The sequence below is a fragment of the Apus apus genome, chromosome 3 (assembly GCF_020740795.1).
Source record: "Apus apus isolate bApuApu2 chromosome 3, bApuApu2.pri.cur, whole genome shotgun sequence".
Taxonomy (NCBI): domain Eukaryota; kingdom Metazoa; phylum Chordata; class Aves; order Apodiformes; family Apodidae; genus Apus; species Apus apus.
In genome coordinates, this window is record NC_067284.1 from 61,269,528 (window position 1) to 61,295,976 (window position 26,449).

The 26,449-nt window shown below is 46.5% G+C and overlaps 1 protein-coding gene across 2 annotated transcripts in view; it reads left to right on the top strand.

Annotated features, from left to right (window-relative positions):
• Positions 1–26,449, top strand: part of LCLAT1 (lysocardiolipin acyltransferase 1) — a 153,275-nt gene that overhangs the window by 120,919 nt on the left and 5,907 nt on the right. The window contains exon 9 of one of the 2 annotated variants that reach the window (XR_007889089.1): positions 22,073–24,413. The gene's annotated coding sequence lies outside the window, so the exon portion shown is untranslated. Of the gene's footprint in view, positions 1–22,072; positions 24,600–26,449 lie in introns of those variants that run through there. The other variant, XM_051615333.1, reaches the window with a different exon arrangement.

Consider the following 26,449-nt stretch of genomic DNA (forward strand, 5'->3'; position numbering starts at 1 on the left):
ATAAAAGTGTTTCTTCCTGAAGAATCCCTTGATTAATTGATCTGGCAATTGACAAATCCAGGACAGGAACACATAAAATCCAATAGAAACAGGCTTTCATGTGAGGCTTGAACACTGGTCCAAATTCTCTCCTGCTATTAACATGCATGGCTTTGGTGGCTTCAGCTCCACATCCTTGGAAGCTGAAGCCCCAAGTCCAATCTGACCAGTTCTACTGAATTTTTTTTTTTTTTTCTGAGTCCCAGATGTCCAGACTCAGTGGCAGCACAGGGCTGCTCTGTGTATAGTTCGGAGAGAGGTGGCAATGTGTTCTACCACAGCTCATCAGAGAAGGGGTTGCTCCAGGACTGGGGAAAAGCATCAGTGAACTCACAAGCTGATAGCGCAGCAGATGTGACGGTCCTCCTAGGTGGGTGTTCCCACAGCAAAACAGTGCATGACACCATTGCTCCCAACTGGAAGCATGGGCATGGTCCCAAAGAGGCACAAACCTCATGTCCTCACCAAACTTGGAGGATTTGGGGATAACATCCCCTGGGGCACAGTACAGGGAGGAGGAGAGGAGGAGGATCTCCACTGGAGACATAAAGGCAAACACCAGTAGTATGTAGTATGGGTGCACTTTGCAGCCTGCTGGGGTAGTCTGCACTTAGAAAACCAGCACAGCAAATGAAAGAGGCACGTTCATTGTCTGAGACAGACGAAGGCTTTGACCAAATCCTCGCCTGTGTCCATCTCAGCCTGAGGCACCTGTTCTGCTTCTGTGGGAGAGCTCCAGCTTTGTGCTCCCCAAGCCTGCAGCTGGTCCAGGAAACATGGAGCACTACCAGAAAGGAGGGACCATGGGCTCAAAAGAAGCTGGGAAAACTGCTGAGACCAATGGATATTTTTCAGTACAGTTGTCCCTGCATCCCCCAGGTTCAGCTGGTGCAGGAAAGGCAGCAGTGCAGAGAGCCTGTGTTGCAGCACATCAGTTGCACATCTCTGCTAAAGGAGCACAAGAAAATCAATTTCCTTGGGAATCAGAAGTGTCCAGGCACAGCTAAAGGCACCTAGCCACTCACTGAAATGGAGTCAATTTTCTCCTTCAAAATACAGAGTATAAACTTTTTTATAGCCATGTACTGTCTAACCTATTTTCTTCCCCCACCAGGTGTTGAAAGCCATTGCAAACCTTTGCCCTCTATCCTGCAGCTGCCACTCAAGGCCTGGAAGCACCAGCTTTCATTGTCCACTTGAGCATTTGGGAGCTGAACATCACTTTGGGGCTGGGAAGGAATCCCATAGAGGTGGAGGTTGGCCTGGTTATGGGGAAGGGAGCAGTGTGAGCTGCTGTGTGTGGCAAGGCTTGCCCCATGTCCCTTTGATGTGAGGTTTGCAACCATGCTTGTGGTATGACGGGCTGCAGCAAGAAGCAGCCGGGTCTTAGTGCAGTGAGCAAAGAAGTAGGGGAGCACATTGTTCCAGGGTGCGGAGGACACCAAAAGCCTCACAGAGGCCCAGGGGAGGAGTGGACATATTGGAGTGCTTTGGAGAGGCAGTTAATACACACAAAAAACTTCTCTGGCACTGAGCACCTCAGCAACAGGTTGTTGGAGATAGGTAGGGTGTGTGAGCAAGAATCCTCATGATTCTGTCCTAATTTTATTTGCCTCTTAATAGCCCCCTTCAGCCTACAGGCTGCACTGCCTATTCTCTGACCAGCTTCTACTCAGCCCGATGCAGAGATCTAATGATGCTTCATTAGGCCCAGTGACTATTTTTCCATCTCTGTTATGATTCTGAAACAAGAAAGAACATAAAATAGCCATCAGCAAGCCCACTTTGCCCTAATGTAACTGTGACCTGAGGGACCATGACCATGGTCCAAACCAAGACACACTTCCCCACATCTTTCCTTGCACTAACTGCAGAGCAGGACCAATGTTACCTTTCCCTAGGGAAAAGGGTGGGGGTACCACAACTATGGCTCCATGGAGTAAGTGCCCCTGCATCAAACATAGGGCTTGACATTTGGGGCACAGATGTGGTAGAAATACCTGCCTGCCCTTGTGAAAGGTCCCAGGGGGTGTCTGAAGGAAGTACAAAAAATAAAGGCCAGGAAAAAAAAAGAAAAAAAAAAAAAGGAAGAAAATTGAAGGCAAATAGATTTCTGCTAAAGCAGCAGAGCAGAAAGGAAAAGTACACATGGAAAGCAAAATAAAGAAACATTTGTGATGCCAGCACTTTTTCTTTCCTTCAGTGAGAAAGGAGCTGCATAAATGTGAGGTGTTAGGATTTGCTCTTTCAGATGACTGAATCAAATGTCAGATAAATTACAAAAAGCCATACGAAGACATGAAAGACATGTAATGACACTATTTTATCATTCCTCCCTCAGACTAGAGGGATGTCGAAAGTAGGAAGGAGAAAAAAATGCATTAGTATTCAGATAGGATTTTGATAGCAGTTATTAAATGAAATGTAAAGGTTATTTTTAAACCCAAACCCTGGGTGCCACTCCAAGCATGAGCAGACTGGCAAATTATCTGTATTTTTCCATTTTCTTAATATTGTTCCTATGGATGCATTTACCACACAGGCAGGCATTGCAACCTTAAATTAAGGAGGAAAAAAAAAAGAAAAGGAAGAAAGGCAAGCATTTTGGCATTTTGCTGGGTACACAGTCAAAACACATACCAAAAAGCAACAGCTGGAATTGGTATTTCATTGCTGTTAAACCTTGCTCTGGAATAAGAACAGCCAAAAGCAGGACTAGGATTTGGAGTATCCCATGCACTTTTTCAGTTCTCAGCACTTCAGCTCTTCATCCACGAATGCAATCCTGGAGGAGATACTGAGTGTTCAAGACAACAGCTGTTGTCCAAACTTGGCCCAAAAGCTCCTGTAATGATTCCTGTTGACTTAGAAGTGTCAATCCTATGCTCAGGCAGCAGGTCTGGGGGCAGGTGGAAGACTGGAAGGGTTTTTGGAGAAACCCAGGCAGCCTTCACTCCTGACTTCATAGGAAGAGCAGGGCCTAGACCTCCTTAGACCTTGTTCTGTCTCACTGAGAAGCTGTGATTTTCATTCAAGGTGAGGGAAGAAAAGGGCTTTTTGATGCTCAGAAGTCATCCTTGAGATCAGTTCACCAACCCCAGTGGGTGATGGACATTGCAGACAGAGGAACCATCAGACTGTCCCAACCCAGTCACCACAGCTGGAGGCCTGACCTTCTCGCTTGCATCCTAGCATGCAGGTATCTTTCCCATAGTGTTCAAAACCGGCTGCCCTGTCTTCTGCCACATAGAACCACAACCTTTTTATCAGCTCCTCAGAGTGACTTGTTTCAGGTCCTCCCCTCCAGCTGTGTCTTCACCTAGGATTTCTCCCTCCCCACTACCTCACATTATTTTTATCTGACAGGGCCAGTCCAATGTCAGCTGCGAATAACTCATCTAATTACTAGTTATGGCAAGATTTTTCTTTTCTTTTTATAATTTGCAGTGCTTGTCCTTGAGGCGTTGGCAGCTGATACTGGATTTTGCAAATGAGCAGCAATTCAGCTGGCAAATGGTGCATGTGGAGGAGGATGGGAAAGGTGGTTGTTGGTCACAGCGGTTATTTTGTGAGTCAGAGGCTGTGTTTACTGACACTCCTGTCTGAGTGCTGCAATATTGTAGTTGGCTTTGCTGACTACTGGGCTCTACATTGAGGCCTGGTTAGCAATGTGCCCCCTTTCCAGTCAAAGCCTTTTCTTCTCTTCCCATCTCCAAAGAGCTCATTAGTGCTAGACATGGTCAGTGATGCCAACTTAATGTTACCTACACAAGCTCCAGCTTGCTCATTCTTCTTGGGTTATTGTGGCATTATGTGGCACTCCAGCTGGCTCAGTTATTGTTCTTAATACTGTCACCTTATAATTTTTCCTGCTAAGCATCATAATGTAGTAGCAATAATACTGCTTCTGCGAGAGCTTATGAAGTGGCCTGAGTTGCCAGTGATACACAGGTAGCTCTCTCTCATTCCAGACTGTGTATTTACTCTCCCTTGCAAGCTTCCCTTTTCCAAGGAGCAGCATGGGGAGGAGGATGCTGCCACCTCACATGGAGTGGTGCTGTTCATCTGTAGACTGTCCATGGCTGTGATCATAGACATCAGATGAGGGACCATTTGAGAAACACCAGGGGAAGATGCTGAACCTCAAAGTGTTAAGAGGAAAAAAATAAGGACCACTCAGCTAGTACTGTGTGCTTTGCCATGGGGAGAAGCTGACTGCAGCACCCCCCACTTTCCACTACACTGTGATATTCTTGCTCAATCCCACGTTTTCCTGTCCTGGCATGTGTGCACTGAGGACTTGCTGAGCTCATTTGAGCTGTGCACTGAATGATGATGAAGTGACATTGTCATGGCAACACGGGTGGATTTCCTGGTTGCATAGCAACCCAATGCAACCTTATGTAAGATGTGTGCTTGTTTCCTTCACTGGCTGTGCTCCTTTGATGTGTCTGTGAGATTTGGGGTTTGTTTAGTTGGTATTTTTGTCTGTTGAATGTGCCATGACATCAGAATGATGGGAATGTTGTTTTGAGTGTGCACAGAGTGGAAGAGACAGAGGTTATCTCCCCTGAGAGCACTCAGCCCAGGCACTCTCTTGCTAATATACACAGCTCACTTTCAGAGGCCTGACAGTACTTAATCTTGTATTTATTGTAATTACTTTGTGTACTATAGACTTGAGGAGAAAAGAAGATGCCTTTAAGTGATTTTGTCTCAAGCTATGCCTCATGATTTTACATTAGCCTTGTCAAAGGCACAATATCCTTGTACATGAGGCAGCTGTAAACAAGTCTGATTTTCACAGGATCCCAATTCAGTGCTACAGAGAAAACTGCAGGCCTGATGTTTGTGCATGCTAGCTATCTGCAGAATTGCCTGACCCACTGGCTGTCTCATGGGTCATCTGCAGTACAGCAAGACTAATTCACATTGAATCATAGAATTGTGTAGGCTGGAAAAAACCTATAAGGTCATCGATACAACCAACATGAAAGGGTAAAAGTCTGCAACATCCTTCTTGCTTAAGGATCTATTTCTATGTATTGAAGCAGAAGAGGGTCTTCACATGGTTGTGGCTTCAGTCTCTGCTGGTGGCCAAATGGTCAGGATCTGCAGATCTCACAGCATGTGTCTGTTAAGTCTCACTTCCCTGGCAGTGAGGACCCAGGTAACACTGAGAGGCAGCTTATATGAAGCTCACATTGCCTCAGTCTTCTCCTTGGCATCTTGCTTGTGAAATCTGCCCCTCATGCTTAGGAAGAAAATTAGCGCTTTAATAGGTAGTTACCTTAATAGAAGACATTAATTCAATTAGCACAAAGTGGCCTTTGGGACAGGTCTGCTGGGCCCACACTGGTGCAGGATGCATAGAGACAGCTCCTGGAAGCTACCCAGCATGGAGCAACCACATCAGAACTCATGCTGGGAGGGGGATGGCCCAAGGCCCTGCTTCAGCCAGCACATGTGTAAATTAGGCAGAATGGGCCCCCTGTAGGAAAAGCAAAGCTCTTCAGGCTCCTTCATTAGCATGTCCTGCTAAGGTCATAAAGGCTACCCCAGACTGACATGGGAAGCTCTGTCTCTGGCCTCTCTTCTTAGGTAATTGTCCTGGTTTGAGCCAGGATGAAGCCAATTTTCCTTTTACTGGGTTGTTTTTTTACTTCAGTAAGCTCTCTTCTAACTAGCAGCAAGTGTTCCAGCTAGTGGACTGATAAACACTGGAATGTGTATGTTGTTGCCGGGACGCCAAGGTCGCGTTTTTGCCCTGCCGGCTCAGGCACTACCAGGAGATCTGTGAGCTCCCCGACCCCCGTAGGGGAGGTGGAATTAGACAGCAAAATTGGCCAGAGTTATTCTACTCCATATATCTACGTAAGCTCAGAGGAAAGTCACAGATCACAGAAGATCTTCCTTCTTCTTTGTTCTGGTTTGGTTTGGTGGGTTTTTGGTAGCGGGGGAAGGGCCACAGGAGTGGCTCCAGTAAGAAGCTGAGAAGCTCCCGCTGCCCCAGAATTCAGCCACAGAGCCATTAGAGGTACAATAGATGCACCTCTGCAATTAACATACTAAAGAACTACTATAACACCAGAGCAGAGCTAGGAGAAGGGGAGGAGAGCGGTGCGGGTGGTCGGTAAGGAAGAAGGGGAAGAAGGTGCCCAAGCAGAAGTTTCCCTGCAGCCCATGGTGAGATGGCAGCTGTCCCCCTGCACTCGTGGAGGAACATGGTGGAGCATTCCCTGAAGGTGCCAGGAGGGTTGGACTTGGCCAGAGGACTTGGATTTTGTGGCCAGAGGATTTGCTGCCAGTGGACTCTGATTATGCAGCTTTGGAAGACCCCGGCACGAGGGTGTTTGTTCCCAAATCAGCCCATGACTCTGTGGGAAGCCCAGGCTGGAGCAGCTTCGGACCTCGTGGGAAGGACTCATGAGGGAAAGGCTCGTGGAGGACTCTCCCATAGGAGGGACCCCGTGGGGAAGCAGGGAAGGACTGTAAGGAATCCTTCTTCCTGAGGAGGATGGCGTGGCAAGAACCACCAGACTGTGAATTAACTCTAAACCCCATCCCCTGTCCCCCTGTGCCGCTGGGGGGAAGGAGGGAGAGAAACCGGGAACCAAGTAATTTGGACTGAGGAAGAAGGGAGGGGTGGAGTAACATATGCAAGCACTGCTCTTTGTGTTGTCTGTGTACTGTGTGTGTTTGATTAGTGTGAAATTAAATTATTATTTTTTCCCCAAGTTGAGTCTGTTTTGCCCAGGACCTTAATCGGTGAAGAACCCTCCTTGTCCTTTTGACTCCACCCAGAAGCTCTGTCCTCCACATCCCAGAGTGTGTGTGTGCGGGGGAGTTGAATGAGTGGCCATGTGGATGTGCTTTTGTTGTCATGTTGTCCCAAACAGCAACGTTTTTCTTCCCTTTTTCTTCCACCCATGGCCGGGGTCCAGGGAGGACTCCATCTATCCATCACTGTCAATCCCCTAGGCTGTGCATCCTTTGACTTTTCAGGACTGTTCACAGCTTAGGAGATGGCATGGGAGTTGCTGGGGGTGGGGGGATGTGGTAGGGGTTTGTATATAATTGTACATATTTTCTTTTATCATTAGTGTTTATTTAAAGCTGTGTAGTTTAGTTTTCAATCCAGAGTCTCTCTCCCCCCTCTCTCTTCTTCCCTACCTGGGTGGGAGGGGAAGGGGATCGAGAGCATTGTTGTCGCTGGTTTAATTGCTGATCCTGAGTCAAACTGTGATAGTCATGATGAGCCTTCAGTCATCTGGATGTTTGTGGTATACATGAGCTAGAATATCATTTGGGAATAACGAACAACAAATCAAAGCAGGGGATGCTGAATTAGAGATGTGGAATTAAAATTGTTAAGTCCTTCCAAATCTACTGAACCATCCTTTTCTGCCTACTTGGCTATTTGCTTGGCCCATGTAGATCCATAGAAGATGGTGAAACACTTCTGGCTGATGTATGGCCCAAGGAGAGAAGTGACAGGCTAGAAGACAGTCTGGAAAAGGGACAGGTTTGCAAGCCCTTAATGGACCAGAATCTGCATTACCAGGGTAGCACAGAGGGAAGGCCAGGACTGCCCCCAGTCAGAAGGATGGAGCTGGTGTTAAGGGCCTCCTGCACAAAAACTTGTCTATGTATCTTTTTGTGCTACATGAGAAGACTGGGCACTGAGCAAATTATTCACCCATCCATGCCATCCTTCATTGCCCCAAGTGGTTTGGGAGAGGTAAGGGGACTGTACATTTGTGCAGTATAAAGGGGAAAAAGTCCCCTGACTCAGCCAGGTAATCCATGCGTGTCCCAGTAACTGGAAAATCTGAGAAGTGTTGATCATAATACGTAACTAAATAATAATAAAAAGTAAAAAATGTTGCTGTCAGGTTTCATCAATATGGCACTGCCAACCCTGCAACAAAGAGTTTTAAAAGAGCTAGAAGAGATTTGTATCCCAGGTTTCCCATAATCAGGTCCAGGAGATGCAGATGAAGAATTCTGTACAGAGATTGATTTGAAGATTTTTATAATTCCAAAGACAAACTGAATGGCTTTATACATCACTTCTCAAACATGTAGGGTGTTATTTAGAAGTGACAGTCTCCAAACAGCTCTTACACTTGATTGATGGTAGCAAAAAGGTATGTGTGACTGGTTGGCTTCAGGCTTTTCACAGAAAATCTGTTTTAGACTGTGTTTGCTCAAAGGAAAAAAATAGTCCTTCAGCAAAGTCTTTATTTATTCACCAAGAAATTGTACAGAACCTGGAAAATGAGCACACCAAACTGGTGGTGTTTTTTTCCCAAGTCACTTGGTTGCAAGTTCCCAAGATGCCAGAGGTAAAGTTGGCCTTGCTTGTCAAATGGTTAATGCTTGTCCTGAAGCAGACTCTTCTGGCATTGCCAGTTTTTTATATTTTTCAGGCATTAATATCACTATGCAGGAATTTTCCTTCTATGAAACCTGTGCTCACAGTTTATGGAGCAAAAATTCAAAGAGCCTTTCTAGATGTCTGCTTGTCAGGTGCTGTGAAATGTGTCAAACTAAGCAAAATTATTGTTTCCTAAGACATGTTCCTAGGAGAGTCTGTTGTTTTTAAAAAGGCTCTTCAGTGTCATACAGGTGACCACCTGGATAGCATATCTCTTCCTCCTCTCATCCCATGCCTGTTGCCTCTCCTAAAAGCTTATGAGTGGAGACTCTCTCCCTTTGTGTTTTGCTTGGTTGGTTGGTTTGTTTTGTTTGTTGTTGGGTTTTTTTTCTTTAAATTTTTTCCCTTTCCTTTTGGACATTAATGATTTGCATTTTTTGTTTCCTTCCCATCTGTCCTGTGCCATTTGGTCAAGCCATTCAAGGGCCTACATCTGCAGTGATACCTCTGCTCAAACATCTGCCCCAGGCCTGAGGCTGTACAGCTCAAGCAGGGTTAGTTGGGTTGCTCAGTATTTTCTCCCTGAGACTGATTTCTCAACAAGCATCAATTTTTTTGCCAATACCCTAGCATTTCTGTGAAACATGCAGCTTTTCCACCAAACCCTCAAATGACTGAAAACAGCATGATAGCGGACAGGTTTGTTATCCCTTGGGAAGTTGTACTGGTGCGTATGAATCTTTCAGATGTGCAGCCATGGTACGTGAATGGCAGCACTCCAGCCAAACCTGGCAGCAGCAGGTCTCTCCCTCCTCCTGCTGAGCAGAGGGAGCAATAAAGGATTCCAGCCCTCACCACTGCTCCTGTGGTGGTTCCCCAGGTCACCAGAAAGGGTTTGGCTCCTGGTGAGGGTTCCCCTTGGCTGTGGTCCTGCTGCAACCATGGTGTTTGGGGAATATTTGCAGTAAGTCTGGGGTGAAGGTGGATTTTACCAGGCCCAGCATCATGTGGAGGAGGAACTTGGTCTCTGTCTTAATGGTGCTCAGGTAGCACAGCTTATTGCACCAGCAAGGTCGAAAGTGATTTATAAACTGGTTTGATCTCAGCCACCAGTACTGGACTCACTCTTCCTGCAGGCTACAAGTACAGAAACTCTGTATGAAGCACTGGGAATTTTAGTATTTTCATGTTAATTTTTAAAATGTTAAAAGCACAAATTACTCCTTAGGTGGGCAAATACTGCCTTATCCTCATGCTTCTTAACAGGTATGAAACCTTCCTGGGTGCCGGTCTGGGTGGGTACCCCACATCCCACCACTCACAGCTTCATCACCTCTCATAAATCTACTGAGCACTCAAATGGCAAGGAGATAAGAAATCTTGACTTGTTTACAACTGTTCTTCTTCTGGCTTGTTATGTTTGGATGAATGGTTTATTCTTTTCTGCCTAATTGCTTTGCTTCCCAGCTCATTCATAGGAAATCTGGGAGCAGCAGCAGGCTGCCTCCCCACTGGGAGTGGAAATAGTGTTGGGGGATGGGGAAGAAACCAGGCTTACTAGAGAGGAGCCTGGGAGCAGCATGCCAGTGCTTGTGGATAAAAGTGCTAGCAAAGTCTTGCAGTCTGTTATCTCACTGGAGGTAGGGGATGGTGATCCATGTGCCAGAGAAGACATGAGGGGCGGTGATAGGCTGGTAACTACGGAAGTGTCTGAGCACAGTCAGGTGGGAATTAGGACTTGTACCCCCAGAAAGGTGGCAGGACAATTAGCCCAGCTGAAGTGTGTCTACACCGATGCATGCAGCATGGGCAGCAAACAGGAGGAGCTGGAGGCCGTGGTGCAGCAAGAAAACTATTATATAGTTGCCATCATAGAAACATGGTGGCAAGAATCTCACAACTGGAGTGCTGCAATTAATGGATACTGACTTTTCAGAAGGGATAGGGCAAGGAAGGAGAGGTGGTGAGGTATGTTCAGGACAGATTTGAATGCCTAGAACTTAACGATGTGAATGACAGTGTTGAATGTTTATGGGTAGGAATCAAGGAGAAGGCCAGTAAAGCAGACATCATGGTGGGAGTTTGTTATAGACCCCCCCAGCCAGGATGTAGAGCCTGATAAAACATTCTATAAGCAGCTGGCAGAGGTCTTATAATTGCTAGTCCTTATTCTTGTGGCAGACTTCAACTTCCCAGATGTTTGCTGGGAATATAACACAACAGAGAGGGAACAGTCCCAGAGGTTCCTGGAGTGTGTGGAAGAAAACTTCCTGACACAGCTGGTGAGGGAGCCAACTAGGGAAAGTGCCTTGCTGGACCTGCTACTTGTTCACAGAGAAGGTCTTGTGGGGGATGTAAAGGTTGGAGGTCATCTCGGGCAGAGTGACTGTGAAATAATAGAGTTCTCAATTCTTGGAGAAGCAAGGGGAGGAGCCAACAGAACTGCCACCTTGGACTTCCGAAGGGCAGACTTTGGCCTGTTTTGGAACATGGTTGAGAGTGTCACTTGGGAGACAGTCCTGAAGGGCAAAGGAGTCTAGGAGAGCTGGTCATACTTTGAGGAGGAAATCTTAAAAGGCACAGGAGAAGGTCATCCCCAGGTCCCAAAAGATGAGCTGATGGGGAAGAAGACCAGCCTGGCTAAATAGAGAGATTTGGCTGGACATCAGGAACAAAAGCAAAGTTTATGGCCTTTGAAGAAGGGGTTTGGCAACTTATGAAGAGTACCAAGATGTAGTGAAGGGCCAGTGCTCAAGCAGAACTCAACCTGGCCACTGCTGTTAAACATAACAACAAGAGGTTTTTTTCAGTATATCAATAGAAAAAGGAAGACTAGGGAAAATGTAGGCCCACTGATGAAGGAGGTGGACACCCTAGTGGTGGAAGACACAGAGAAAGTGGAGTTATTAAATGCCTTCTTTGCTTCAGTCTTCACTGCTAAAGATGCCCATCTTGAATCCCAGACCCTGGAGGCAAGGGGAAAGGTCTGGGAAAGAGAAAGAATTTCTCTTGATAGAGGAGGACCAGGTTAGAGACTTCTTGGCCAAACTGGGCTTCCATAAGACCATGGGCCCTGATGGAATGCACCCTCAAGTACTGAGTGAGCTGGTAGATGTTATTGCTGGGCCACTCTCCATCATCTTTAAAAGATCATGGAGAACAGGAGAGGTGCCTGAGGACTGGAGAAAGGCCAATATCACTCCAGTCTTCAAAAAAAGGGACAAGAAGGAGGACCCAGAGAAATACAGGCCAGTTAGTCTCACCTCTGTCCCTGGGAAGGTGATGGAGCAACTTGTTCTGGATGTTCTCTAAACACATTGAAGAACAGAACGTTATTGGAAGTGGTCAACAAAGATTTACCAAGGGTAAATCACACTTGACCAATCTGCTAGCCTTCTATGCTGGCATAACTGGTTGGCTGGATGAAGGGAGAGCAGCAGATATCATCTACCTTCACTTCAGCAAGCCTTTTGATACTGTGTCCCATAACATCCTCATTAGTAAACTGAGAAGGTGTGGGCTGTATGAGTGGACAGTGAGGTGGATTAAGAGCTGGCTGTGTGACAGAACTCAGAGGGTTGTGATTAGTGGAGCAGAGTTGAGTGGGAGGCCTGTAACCAGTCATTTCTCCTAGGGGTCAATACTCAGGCCAGTCTTGTTCAACATATTAATCAATGGAGTGTATCCTCAGCATATTCTCGTCAAGTTCACTGATGATGCAAAACTGAGAGGAGTGGCTGACACTCCAGAGAGCTGTGCTGCCATCAAGCATGACCTGGACAGGCTGGAGAGCTGTGCAGAGAGGAGCCTAATGAGGTTCAACAAGGGGAGTTGTAGGGTCCTGCACCTGGGGAGGCAGAATGTTCTGCACCAATATAGGGTTGTGGATGGACCTGCTGGAAAGCAGTTCTGAGAAGAAGGATCTTGGAGTCTTGGTAGATAGTAAATTATCCAAGAGCCAGCAATGTGCCCTTGGAACCAAGAAGGCCAGTGGAATGCAGGGTTGCATAAGGAAGAGTGTGGCCAGTAGATTGAGAGAGGTCATTCTTCCCTCTACTCTGCCCTGGTGAGGCCACATCTGGAATACTGCATCCAGTTCTGGACTCCCCAGTTCAAGAGAGACAGGAAACTAGAGAGAGTCCAGCAGAGGGCAACAAAGATGATTGGGGGATTGGAGCATCTCCCTTTTAAAGAAAGGCTGAGAGAGCTGGGACTCTTTAGCCTAGAGAAGGCTGAGGGGAGACCTTATTAATGCCTGTAAGTATCTAAAGAGTAGGTGCAAGGAGGGTGGAGCCAGACTCTTTTCAGTAGTTCCAGTGACAGGACAAGGCGCAATGGGCACAAGCTGGAACACAGAAGTTACATTTAAATATGAGGGAAAACTTCTGAACAGTGATGGTGAGAGAACACTTGAACAGTCTGCCCAGGGGGGTTGTGGAGTTCCCTTCTCTGGAGATATTTAAGACCTGTTGGGATGCACTCCCGAGTAATGTGGTCTAGGCGATCCTGCTTTGGCAGGGGAGTTGGGCTACATGATCTCTAGAATTCCCTTCCAACTCTGACAATTCTATGATTCTGTGATTCTGAGTTCCTAGGGGTGCTAGGGGGTATTTCCACCAAGCTAGCACACACAACATTGGAACAGTCACACATTTATACCTTTTCAATCAACATATTTAGTGTAATCATTTTTTGCCAGGTTTTTATTGGTGCCTACGATCCCTTATCTTAATGCTGATCCTCATCTTCATTTAAAGGTGCAGCTTCTTTATTTTACTGCACAAGATCAGTAGGTCAGTGTCTTCAAGTGGAAGCTGGTATCTTAACTTTTGGAGGTGTGGTTTTCATATTATAATTCATCAAGGTCACCTAAAGGGCACATTTTTAGCTGATTCATGCAGTGTGACCAACCCTCTTGGGCGACCAGCCCACTAAAGCTCCTAGTGCCTGATTTTAGGTCTGTTCCTTCTATCCCGTTGTCTTGTCAAGAGATGAATTGCATCAGTTCCTTTTTTTCTTTCATAAGCTAGTTAAGAATTACATCCATAAAGATTTTGACTTCACAATGATTTATCCTGCAGGTAACTTCTACGGATGCTGGGCTGCAGAGCCCACTTCTGCTCCAGGCCTGTTGTGAAACCATGAGCAAGTGTGCTGTCCTGCTTTGCTAGGTCCCAGCTCTGGTTGCTTCAAGGCTCAGGAGCTGCTTCTATCAGTCCTGGAGGAGGAGCAGAAAGTGGGTTTTGGTTATTGCTGGTGAGGCAAGGCAGGATTTCTCCTTTGCACTCAAGGCTTTCCCCCTTGTTCCCCTGGAGCAGCCATGGCTTCCCTGGCTGTACAGCCACTTGCCTCTGCATTTAGATTTTTTCTAAGCAATTCCATATTTCAGCAGAAGACTGAAACTTTCAGTGCTGGAAGTGAAACACAAGCAGGAGTAACCAAAGGAGCCTTGCTCAGAAATTCCCCTCCCGAAATTTCTGCCTATGCTTTCCCCATGTCACGTTGGTGTGAGCTAGGGCTGGCCCCAGTCATGGGGCAGGGAGGGTAGAAGGGCCACTCCAGCCCCACCAACCTGGCTACTGCCGGGGAGCAAACCCAGGACAAGCAGCGTGAAGCAAAGAGCTGCAGCCTTTGGGAAAACGCATCTGGGGCTGGGGAAAGAGGAAACAACCAAAACAGTGAAAGGCACAGAAACTGGGAACTACAGAATGCTTTGGCGGGGAAGGAACCTTCAAGATAATCTATTCCTAACACCCTACATGGCCAGGGACACCTCCCACTAGACCAGGTTGCTCAAAGCCCCATCAAACCGGGCCTTGAACACTTCCAGGGACGGGGCATCTACAGCTTCTCTGGACAACATGCTCCAGTATCTCACCACCCTCACACTAAAGAATTTCTTCCTAATATCTAATCTAAGTCTACCCTCTTTCAGCTTAAAACCACTACCCCTCATCCTATTACTACATGGTTTTGCAAAAAGTCCCTCCCCAGCTGTTCCTGTAGTCGGGGTATTTTCAAGTACTGTCAGGCTGGTATAAAGTCTCCCTGGAGCCTTCTCTTCTCCAGGCTGAACTACTCCAGTTCTCTCAGCCTGTCTTAATAGAAGAAGTGCTCCAGCCCGCTGATCATCTTTGTGGCCCTTCTCTGGATTCATTCCAACAGCTCCATTTCTTTCTTGCATTGGTGGCTCAAAAACTAGACACAGTAGTCCAGCTGGAGTCTGATGAGAGTTTTGAACATTCTGTAACATTCATAGTGAAAGAAATTTTGCAGAGATAGGGCAGCAAGAAAATAATCTGATCTGTTGCAGGACAATGAGCCTGTCAGGATGGACAATTGTCTGTACCTGTACCTTTCTGGACAGATATTGCTGAAATGGTTCCTAAAGATGCCCCAAGATAGGAGTCAGCAAGATCTCCAGGCAGCCTCATCCAGAGTTTCCTCTCTGCTGTAAAGACCTTTCTAATATTAATTGCAAGCATTTCTCCCTTCTTTTTTAACCTGCACAAGACCAGTTCAATACATTTTTCTTCTCAGGTCATTTTGTGAGGACCAGTGGTGGTTCTCATTGCTCTCACTGGGAGCTGTGGTCACCCTCCTCTCTTCTCAAGCCAGAGGCTGCCTCTGAGGTGACTTTTTGCCATTCTGGAGGGGAGAAGACAAAGGCAAAAGAGGAAATAAAAGAAGAAAAAAAAAAAAAAAGGATGAAGAGAAGTGAAAGCAATTTGCCTTCCAAGTTGCTCATTCCAAGCATGCCTTTGCACAGCATATAGGGCTATATTTGTCCATGAGACAAAAAAAGAGAGAGGGAAAATATTTTTCCATTGAAGTAATTCATGCTTACTTTTTCCTCTAAGAAAATCAGTGTCATCTCCCTTTTCCATTCCCTCAGCCTCTGCACTGCAGACTCATAGCCTGACCTCTGGTGCGCAGTGATGTGCTGGATTCCTCTGGGTAATCATAGTTATGGTCTTCAGCCTCTAAACCTTTTTGCAAGTCACTCTGGCTGCTCCCCTGGTGAACATCTTCTTCCCTTTCCCTCTTTCAACCCCCATTATTCTTCTAGCCTTCCTCCCTTTCAAAATAACTGAGCAGGAAGAGGGAATGGAGAGCCCTTTCCTGGGACTGGTTCCCACGGGCTGCAGAACATTTGCAAAGGACAAGCTGTGGTGGGCAGGATGGGTGATGGTGCCTCTGGAGGGGCTCCAGCACCCCAAGGCAGGTGCTGCTTGCTCTACCTTCGGTCACTGCCCATAGGAGTTGGGGTGGCTTGGAGGTGATTTCAGAAGGTGCATTTCCCAAGGGAAGGGAAGGCCACCAGAACAGTTTCTTGTTTGCTTCACACTGAGGCGAAAGATTTGCACTGAAACAAAAACTCGTCTAAAGTAGAAAGTTTAAATTGATGTATTTTGAACAGATCCTGGCTCCACTTGCTCAGAAACATGTTCAAATCAAGGAATTGAAGTTTTTCTCTAACAAATCAATGTCTTTCAAACACCTAACATCTTTTTAGCCTAGCCAGGGGATCTTCTCCCATGAGAGGCAAAAAAGATAAACTGCAATTAAACTTAATTTCTTTTTGGTTTTAAATTAACCTGACAGTGGGAGGATTTCGATATTACCCAAGGAAAACTGTATGGTAATATTGATATTTCACATTCCTTGGGTACTAAACCTTCAAAAACACAGAGGTGAAGCTGTGCAATTCAAAAAGAGATGCAGCATCTTTCCCTGCCTCTGTTAGGTCAGACTGTCGGGAAAGAAGATCATCACTGGAGAAAAGGTAAAGCATCCATGAGGAAAAAAAAAAAGCTTTCAAGCTGTTCTTGAAACCCGGTGAGTGGAGCTGACAGCCTGAAACTCCTGCTGCTTGCTTCCTGCATTTAGAAAGGGGCAGCATGAAGGAGGTGGGACAACAGGCTCCTTGTGATCTTCTGTGCTGGAGAGGGGAGGCCAGCTTGTTTGCAGAGATGACCCAGGTTTTCCCAGGTCTGTTGAGTGGAGTCAAACAAGAAGCCAAAATCCTGCTTCATTATCCAAGTCATCCACATAGCTTCACACAGCCATATATTGGGGATCTCACTGCATATGTTCATGTTGTTTTAGAAATGCTCTTTCCAATCCTGACTGGAAGCTGGAAGAACACAATACGCATCACAAAAAAGGCTCAGCTTGATGGTAGGTCTTAGTCAGTGCCAATTTGCTCCAAACCAGGTCTTTCCCATTACTTCTTCTAACATGTCAGGCAGAAAAAGATGCCACTGCTTCCCTTGGCAAATCTTTGGGGATCCAGAGGCAGAGGGCAAGGAGCAACAGGAAAGCGTACAAGCTGTGGTCCATCCTTGCCTTCTCCCCCTGATCAGTGGCAAATACCTCCAACCTAGGACTGGCATGGTTTGGTCTCTTGGCAGAGCCCAGCAGGTGTTTTGCTTAAGAATTTTAAGATTTTGATTTAGAAACGGATGCCAGATAGGAAACTAGTCCTGATCTAGCATAGAGCAAAGTTGATGTAAAGGTGTGATGTTTACTGGTCTGCCTTGCCAAAGGACCAAAACTCACTGTGTAGAGCTGATGTCCAGCCCTGCCTGACCTGTTACACCCACACATACCTCTTCAATTCCACTTTAATTGCTGCTTGACATGCCCCTTTTCTGCAGAGACAAGTGGGAGCTGGACTTTGAACTCTTCCTGATTCACTGCCCGAAATGGTGTGCTTTATAGTATGGTAACTAATGCCTGTCCACTAATCTGCTGGAAAACCTAGGGAGCTTCGCTACTATTGAGTTGTCATCCCTAAAACTGTAATCTGTTTTTCCACTTGTTAAAAGTCGCTCATGTTTGTTATCTGTTTGCCTTAACCTCTCTGCTTTACTGCTTTGTTTTCAGGGAAGATCAAGTTAAGATAACTGACACTCAGGGCATTTGTAATACCAGCTCTTCCACTGCCTTGCTCTTTGAAGAGTTTTCATTACACTGCACAAAAACACTCCAGCATCAGGGGAAAGCTGCTTAAAATATTAGTTCTATTAGGATTGCATTAACAAATTGTTAGAGGGGAAGGAGAAAGAGTTTTTGCAATGGATGTGTGTGTAATTTGGCTTCCTTCTCTGAAAAAGGGATAAAGCAGCTGTAGAATGTTGTATGTATGAGGCCACACAATACATCTCATGGTAGCCATGTGGGGCTGAGAACAGGCCTGTGGAGAACCTTATCCATCCTTTTTCCCTCTGTACTGGAGGGCCAGGAGGGGATTTAAACTCAAGGAGAGAGTGGGAGAGCAAGGCTGTGCAGGTAAGCTACTGCTTTTGGCCAGCCAGAATGAGTGCCTCCACAAACAAGTCTACGGGATCTTTCCCTAGTACCCACCTGGCTGTCAAGTCTTTATCTCCTTTAGCCACACTTTGCTCTATTATGATGATAATTTCATTTTTTGGATGCCTGTGAGCTAGAAAAATCTCTGACATCTCCACACCCTTTTAAAACAGGACACTTCACCACCAGCTCCTTACAGCAGCCGCTCACTCTGCACGTCGTGTCTTTCATCCTTCAAGAAAAGTTGAGCAAACGTGGGAAGATGAGTGTCATGCTTCCTTGTCTCTCTCCCGCCTGGCTTGCCAATAATGTCATGGTTTGGGCCCAACACGACAACAAAGAAACAGCCCCATGGCTGCTCGCTCAATGTCCCCCTCCCCTCTCTCCGCCCCCCCCCCCACTCTGGGATGAGGAGGACAAAGCTCATGAGACAAAGGACAAGGAGGGTTCTTCACTGGGCAAAACAGACTCAACTTGGGGAAAAAAAAAAATAATAAAATTTCACACTAATCAAACACACAGGACACAGACAACACAAAGAGCAGGGCTTGCATATGTTACTTCACCCCTCCCTTCTTCTCTGGCCCAAATTACTTTGCTCCTGGTTCCTCTACTTCCTTCCCCCCAGCAGCACAGGGGGTTAGAGGATGGGTTTTAGTCAGGCTGGTGGTTCCTGCTGTTCCTTCCTCCTCAGGAAGAAGGATTCCTTACAGTCCTTCCCTGCTTCCCCATGGGGTCCCTCCCATGGGAGAGAGTCCTCCATGAACTTCTCTGGCTGGGTTTGGAGCAGGGGGAGCTTTTCAGCTTCTTACTGGAGCCACTCCTGGGGCTCTTCCCCCGCTACCAAAAAAACCCACACCAAACCAGTACAATGAAGCCACAAAGAATTGCAGGCATTAAAAATTTGTCTATTCTTGAATGAGAACTTTAAAACGTCCAAATTCCCCTTCTAGAGAAACTGAAAAATGTACAGCATCATCTGGCTTACTTCCCTTTGCTTAGGCACATGGTGTAGTGGTGGATTTGGCAGTGCTGGGTTAATGATTGGCCTTTGTGATGTTCAAGGTCTTTTTCAGCCAAAATGTTTCTATGATTCTATGAATTTGACTTTGTTTTCTAATGCAGTTAACAATTTAAGGAAGCACTTCAAATTCACAAGAAGTAACATTTATTTCTGAAAATGCTGGATCTTTTTGCTGTGTTTATTTTTCTAAAACAAAGTTTGTGATGCAATTCTCTGGTGTTTGCAGGCTACTTATTGTGATATTTCCTATCAACAATTTTGGTGAGAATCTTTTTTCCCTTGTCATCTAGTCCCTCTGCTTTTATTTTTATATTTAAAGAAAAAAAAACAAAAACAAAACTAACAAACAAACAAACAAAAAAAAACCAAAACCAAACCAAAACAAAAAATAACCGTGAAGCCAAACATTAGGAGCATCTAGCCAAAGCTCCATCCTTGCAGGATATTGTGAAGCAATCTCGTATCAAGCTTTCTGTTGTGTTTGCTCTTGGAGCTACAGACAGAGAGGAAGACAGAGAGCTGGGGCAGATTCTTCAGAGTGGAAGGAACAGTCACTGCAGAAGGCACAGACTGTGGGATCAGCAGAGCTCTGCAATTATTTTTGCTCAACATCACCTTAATATAAGGGAAACTGCATAGTGAAGGGCCGTGTGTTCTTGTGCAAAATCTCTTTGGGGTGGCTGCAGGAATATACAAGAGACCTCCTAGGAAAAAAAAACAAACCTGGAGAGCTCTCCTGAGCTGGCTTCCCTGCCTGTAGTGCTGCTAAGCTGGGAGCAGGACACACACCAGCCAAGGGTGCGCACCAGGCTCCTGCAGCAGAGCATTCCTGGGCTCTACGTGTGAGGCAGAAGTCAAAGGCTGTCTGACATGGGGGGTAGGTCAGGGGACAGGAGTTCCCAAGCCACAGTTGTGCCTCACAGCTACAAGGCCTCCCTGCTGAATGTGATGAAGCAACGTGGTTGTAGCCTTGCCCAGAGGTGCAGTAAGCTGCTGCAGGTGGGTCCTGCCAGTGCAATGGTTGTTGTGCTGTAGGAAGCAGGACAGGACAATTCAGGTCACAGCCATCCCTTGGCTCTGCTCTGCCTTCTACCTGTTGGTTCACCTCACCTTGGGAAGTAAGTATGAACAAATAGCAGAGAAAGTTTTTTGCTGAGCCTCTTCTGAAGCAGAACAGACAACTCTGGTACACAGCTGCCTCCTTGGGTCCCGGCCCTGCCTATGTGGCTGTAAATGGATTTCAACATGATTGTGTGAGGCTTGGGAATGACACAGCAGATTACACAGAGCAAGTTGCTGGCAAATGCAATTATGGAGAAGCAGTTACATAAATGGAATTAGGCCCCCTCACCCCAACAAAGGAGTACACCCAGGATTTGAGCAAATTTATGATCAGCAGAAATCAGGCACTGGACATGGAGATTATCAAGGATCTGGAGACAAGCTGGCTGCTAAAGGAAAAATCCCGGTATCCTTGTCTGTGTGGCTTATTGGTTGCAGAGATGCTGCACTGAGCTAGGCTGTGCCTTTCCCAGTGTGGAAAGCCAAGGCACTCAGGTGGGTCCCTTCCATTCCAAGCCATTGCTTGCCACAGCAGGGCATGGCGTACATGAAGATCAGACCTGCTCTGCTTTCTGGCTGGTCATTAACCCAGTGACCTTTTTTTCATTTATCTACAAAATGTGATCAACAGCCTCTTCTGCCTGCATAACTTTACCAAGCATAAATGAGCAGAAACAGGTATGGCAATTAATGTTCCCTTAGCAATTACCTGACAAACAGGAGTTGTTTGCACTTTAATAGTCCCTTTCATTGGCCAGTCAAAAACAAAAAGAAAAAAGGGCTCCAAACCATTTGGAAATGATCTCACACTAGCACATGCTCCATTTCCCTTGTAATGGCCCTCTTGCTACTGGACATCTCAGCATTTTTACTGTATCTCAGTTACCTCCCGTGTTGGTATGGATACACAAATAAAGGATTCAGCAACTGGGCACACCTTCTCATCTCTCAGCTTTTCATGCTCATCCTTTGCTCAAGTTGATGCATTTCAGTTAATTTCCAGTTAGTAGATAACCACTTTGCCTCTGGCCAGTAGGGTCCCCATCACAGAATCATAAATATCAAGAACCTTCTTCAGGAATTTCAGGTGCTGAGCCATGGCCTGTTGCTAGCAGAAGGGTCCCTGGGCCAAGGCCGTACAAAGTGCTGGATCAGGCCAGCTGAAAAGGCCATTAGCACAGGCTCCTGCCTCCAACAGCAGACACCTTGGGAAGGGTGACAGGAACTGGGTTCCTCATGAACCAAAGGGGGTGCCTTGTAGCATGGTACCCCTCAATCAATTCTTTTCCCATAAAGTCATTTGATTGCTTTTCAAAGCAAGGCGAGGGCTTGGCATCCACAGTTGTCCCATGGAGATGAGTCCTACCCTTTTCAGACTGAGTAAAGCAGTACCTCCTTCTGCCTGTTTGGACACACCAGCAAATGATTTATTTGCCACTCCTCGGTCTTTTATTACAGAGACAATGAACACCCTTTCTTATGTACCTGCTCTCAACCATCAATGTGGACATCTCTATCCCAGGCTAAGGTATCCTAATTTATTTATAGATTCCTCAACAGAAACTGCCCAGAAAACTTTTATTTTCTTCAGTGCTTGTCTCTGTACATTTTACAATTCTTCTGTAGGTAGAAGAAGGTGGGTGCAGCAAGCACACTCAGCCCAATGCCAGAGCTAACAACATCGGCCGTGAGCCTCTGCGTTTATGGAGCAAAAGAATCTCTTTTGCAAGAGGAGCTGAACATCTGCAAAGCAAGCTGTGTGCTGGTTTTGTATCACGAGCCTCACCTTCAAGATGCCCCACGTACCTTGGTCTCTTGGTTGAAAGTATTTGGTTTTCTGCCTTGGAGAGCGAGTACTGGTCTGGAAAAAAATCCGCAGTTGAAGCCTGCCATCTGCAGCTAATAGCCGAAACTGCGGGCTGATCCTCGGACCCACAGGGAAGCTCCTATGCTGAGATGGGGAATCAAACCCTTATTTAAAGCATCTTCTCAGGTGAAGGTTCCAAGTTCTAAACTTTCCAGAGATCAGAACAGGAGAAAGAAGCTTGTAAGATGAATTAATATAATACAGTAAGTGAGATAAAATATGTTCCCTAATAGTTAAGGAGTTAAAACACGTACTCTAAATGACAAATTAAGACGCAATGACTCTCAGGGCGTCTCCATATCATCAGTACAGGGGCCATGTACATACTGTACATCAGTACATAGCCATGTTGTTTCTCAGAACTTCTTATCTGTCTATTTTACAGGGGAAAAAAATGTTTGGTCAAATACCATTGTGCAGTGCTTGAACAGCTTGGTAAGAGGACACCATGATGACTTCTCCAACCCTATGTACCACCAAAATAATTCTTCCTCCAGTGTGTCCAGCAGGATGGATCCCACCCCAGGATGGATCCCACCATAACTCAGGTAGGTATCATCATCTCTATCTGGACCTCACCGCTTCAGATCCACATGCCAGAACGTCATGCTCCATCCATCTGAACTCCTGTGTTATACATGATATGGTACATCCCTGGATTAATGGAGCCTTCACCTAATCAGAACATTTCTTTTCAAAAAAGAGAAACAATCAGTTCCTGACCTAAATATTCCTACTGCTATCTTTCTGCCGCTGTGTACACTTCGGCCTCAGGCCTTTCTAAAGGCTCTCCTGTTCAGTCAAAAGTAAAAGGGAGTTTTGGAAATACTGACCACTTTTTAAATCTTATTTGCTCTCCTCTCGACTTACTGCGGGGCTAGAGAAAGAAATAACTCTTCCATGCCTCACTGTTCCCAACAGAGCAACAGAATCATTTTATCCGTAAAGTGCCTTGAAAGGCATGAATATTTGTCTAAAAGCCTAATGACAATTAGTTTTTGTTAATGCTATTTTAGAAGTACATTATTATACAGAAATATCCAAAGGCTCTTGCACAATATCTCACACAAAATTGCCACCTCAGTAACAGCAGTCTTTTAATCAGAGAAATTATTGTGGTTTTTTATTGTGTAACTCATGAATCCCTCTAATGTAGGCCAGTGGGAATATGTGCAATTCACTGCTGTCCCAGCAGCATGGAGGGCAGATCCTAGGGGCACAGCAGTGTGAATATCATGTGGTTTCCTGAATCCTTCAGCAGCTTTGCAAACACCTTCTGGCTGTTTCCTTCCACAATATGGCACTTCTAGCAAAGCTGTTTGCTCAGCTATTGCCTCCTGGACATGACTGTCTCAACAGCAGGACACTGTCCCAGCCTCGGGGAGGAGGTGAGTAAAAAGATCTCAAAGTGAAATTGCACTATGGTAAAAAATACAGAAAATATTTTTACAAATATGGTTTAATGGAAACAGGATTCTTCTATACCATGCTCTGAACTTTGCTTTTAAAAACAGTCCATTGTCTGTGAAGAAGTACCTGCAATGTTTTGCCTTCAGGTGTCAGTGGCAGAGATGAGTGATTGCAGATATCTGCCTTCCTAGAACTTGTTCATATTAAATAGGAGGGCTGGATCCATTGCCTGCTGAAAGAGCTGAGCCAAAAAGGCCTTTTCTCATATTTGTTAGCATGAAGTTGTCAGATAAGTTGTCCCTTAATGTCTGGAGGGAAACAGCGTTTACACATCCACCAAAAAGTTAGCTCTGCTGGCACCAGGAGCAGAAACAAGGCTTTCAGGAAAAACCCATGAATGGGGTAACCCAGGGTGTTATGTGCAAGTATGCTGAGATCTCTTAGCTCTCTCCTGCCTGTCTGGTGTGAAGTACAACACAGACCTTCCCAAGTACCCATTGTTTGGTTTGAGGGCAGTGAGACACAGAAACCTCCCCAGAGCATCTCTGCAGCCAGCAGGTCGAGCTCAGGCACACGGGGCGCTTTAGCATGGGCGCTTGCTGGAGGGGTCAGTGCTTGCACCAAGAAGCCTTCAGAGGTGGCACAGAAAGTGCTGCTTTTGTACACAGGCCCAAACACAGCCTACTTGTGCAATACCTCATACTTCTTGGGTACTCTTTCTTTATCCCAGCCATGACATGGAGTGACCAACTGCCCCAGCAAAATTCAAAGGAGAGTTTCTTACTGCCTGTTTTTGGGAAGGCAAAAATTATGTCACAAAATCACAGAATCACAGAATGGTGGGGGTTGAAAGGGACCTCTGGAGATCATCTAGTCCAACACCCTGCTAGACCAGAATCCCCTAGAGCAGATTATACAGGAATGAGTCCGGGAGGCTTTTAAAGATCTCCAGGGATGGAGACTCCACAGCCTCCCTGGGCAGCTTGTTCCAGTGCTCTGTTACCCTCAGAGTAAATAAATATTTTCTCATATTCAGGTTAAAGCTCTGGTGTACCAGTTTGTGACCATTACCCCTTGTTCTGTCACTGGACGCCACTGAGAAGAGCCTGGCCCCATCCTCCTGACACCCACCCTTTAGATATTTATAAGCATTAATAAGATTCCCCCCTCAGCCTCCTTTTCTCTAAGCTAAACAGACCTAGCTCTCGTACCTTTCTTCATAGGGCAGATGCTCCAGTCCCTTAATCATCTTTGTGGCCCTATAGTTCTTTGCCCTGCTTGAACTGCAGATTCCTGAGCTGCACACAGCACTCCAGGTGAGGCCTTACTAGGGTAGAGTAGAGGAGGAGGGTAATCTCAACCCTGCTGGTCACACTCTTCTTAATGCACTCCAGGATGGCGCTGGCCTCTTGGCTGTGAAGGCATTATGTTGGCACATGTCGACACCCCCTCAGCCCACATCCAACACCCAAATGAGCAGTTTGAAATGCTGAGTGTTACAAAGGCCATTTAAAAGTAAAAAATTCCCCTGTGAAGCCTCTCAAGATCCCCTCCCTGTTGCCCTCAGGACCCTGTCCCAGTATGTCAGGGCTAATGTCCGGTTACCATCAGGACACTCTCAAGTGTTCCTCAGGACCCCTCCCCGTCCCTCAGGGCACTATCCCAGTGCTCTTCAGGACCCACTCCCAATCCCTTGGGACTCTAATCTTTCATTCTCTCAGGACCCTCTCCCAGTGGCCCTCTGGACTGCCTTCCTGTCCCTCAGGACCCCCTCTCAGTCCCTCATAGCCCTCTCCCAGTGGCCCTCAGGCCCCTCTCCCAGTTCCTCAAGACTTTTTCCCAGTCCCTCAGTACCCTGTGTCTGTGGTCCTAGGACCCTTTCATTGTCCTCCAGGACGTTCTCCCAGTCCTTCTGAACCCTCTGCCAGTGGACTTAAGGACCCTCTATCAGTCCCTCAGGACCCCCTCCCAGTGGGCCCCTGGGCCCCCTCCAAATCCCTCAGGACCATCTCCCAGTCTCTCAGAATCTTCTCTCACTGGCCCTCAGGAAACTCTTCCACTACCTCTGGACACTCTCACATTGCCTTAGGACCTCCCCACTGTCCCTCCTGACCCTGTGCCAGTGGCCCTAAGGACCACTTCATGTTCCTCAGGACCCCATCCCAGTCCCTCCGAAATCTCTCCCAGGCCCTCAGGACCCTCTCTCAGTCTCCCAGCACTCTATCCCAGTGGCTATATGGACCCTCTCCCAGTTCTTCAGGATCTGCTCACAGTCCCTCAGGACTGTCTCCCAGGGTCACTCAGGACCCCGTCCCAGTCCCTCAAGAACTTATTCCAGGACCCTAAAGACCCTCTCCCACTAACACTCCCAGTCCCTCAGGACCCTCTCCCAGTAACATTCATGACCCCCTCCAAGTCCCTCAAGACCTTCGCCCTCTGCTTGACCTCAAGTGATCCGACTAGGCCCTCCAGCAGGGCAGTGTGACCTAAGGTAACTGCTCCCAGGCCCCCTGATTGACCCCAGATGACCCCACTTGGCTCTGCACAGTAACCCTTGCCCCTTGCCTCTTAACCCTAGACACTTCACCCTAGATCTTTAATGCCGGACCCTTAACCCTTGCTCCTTAACCAGAGGCCCTTAATCTTTGCCCCTGAACCCTAGACCCTTAACCCTAGATCCTTAAACCTGAAGCATTAACCCTTGCTTCTAGACCCATAGCCCTAGTCCCTAGACCTTTAACCATAGATCCTTAACCATAAACCATTGGCAATTAACCCCACAGCCTAGACCTCTTACCGTTACCTCTTCATCCTAGTCCCTAGTATTTTAACAGTAGATCCTTAATCCTCAAGCATTAACCTTTGCTCCTAGACCCTTAACCTTAGACCCTAAACCTTTAACCCTAGATCATTAACCATAGACCATTGGCCCTTAACTCTAGAGCCTAGACCTTTAACAATTGCCTCTTCATCCTAGACACTAGTACCTTAATCCTAGATCCTTATACCTCAAGCATTAAACCTTGATTCCAGACCCTTAGCCCTAGTCCCTAAACCTTTAACCCTAGATCCTTAACCATAGACCCTTGCCACTTAACCCTAGAGCCTAGACCTTTAACCCTTGCCTCTTCATCCTAGACCCTAGTGCCTTAACCCTAGATCCTTAAACCTTAAGCTTTAACCCTTGCCCCTAGACCCTAGCCCTAGTCTCTAGACCTTTAACGCTAGACCCTTATCTCTTGCCTATTAACCCTACACCTTTAAACCCTTATACCTAAACCCTTAACCCTTGGCCATTACCTTTAGACCCTAGAACTTCAACCCTAGATGTTAGCCCTTGACACAACCCTAG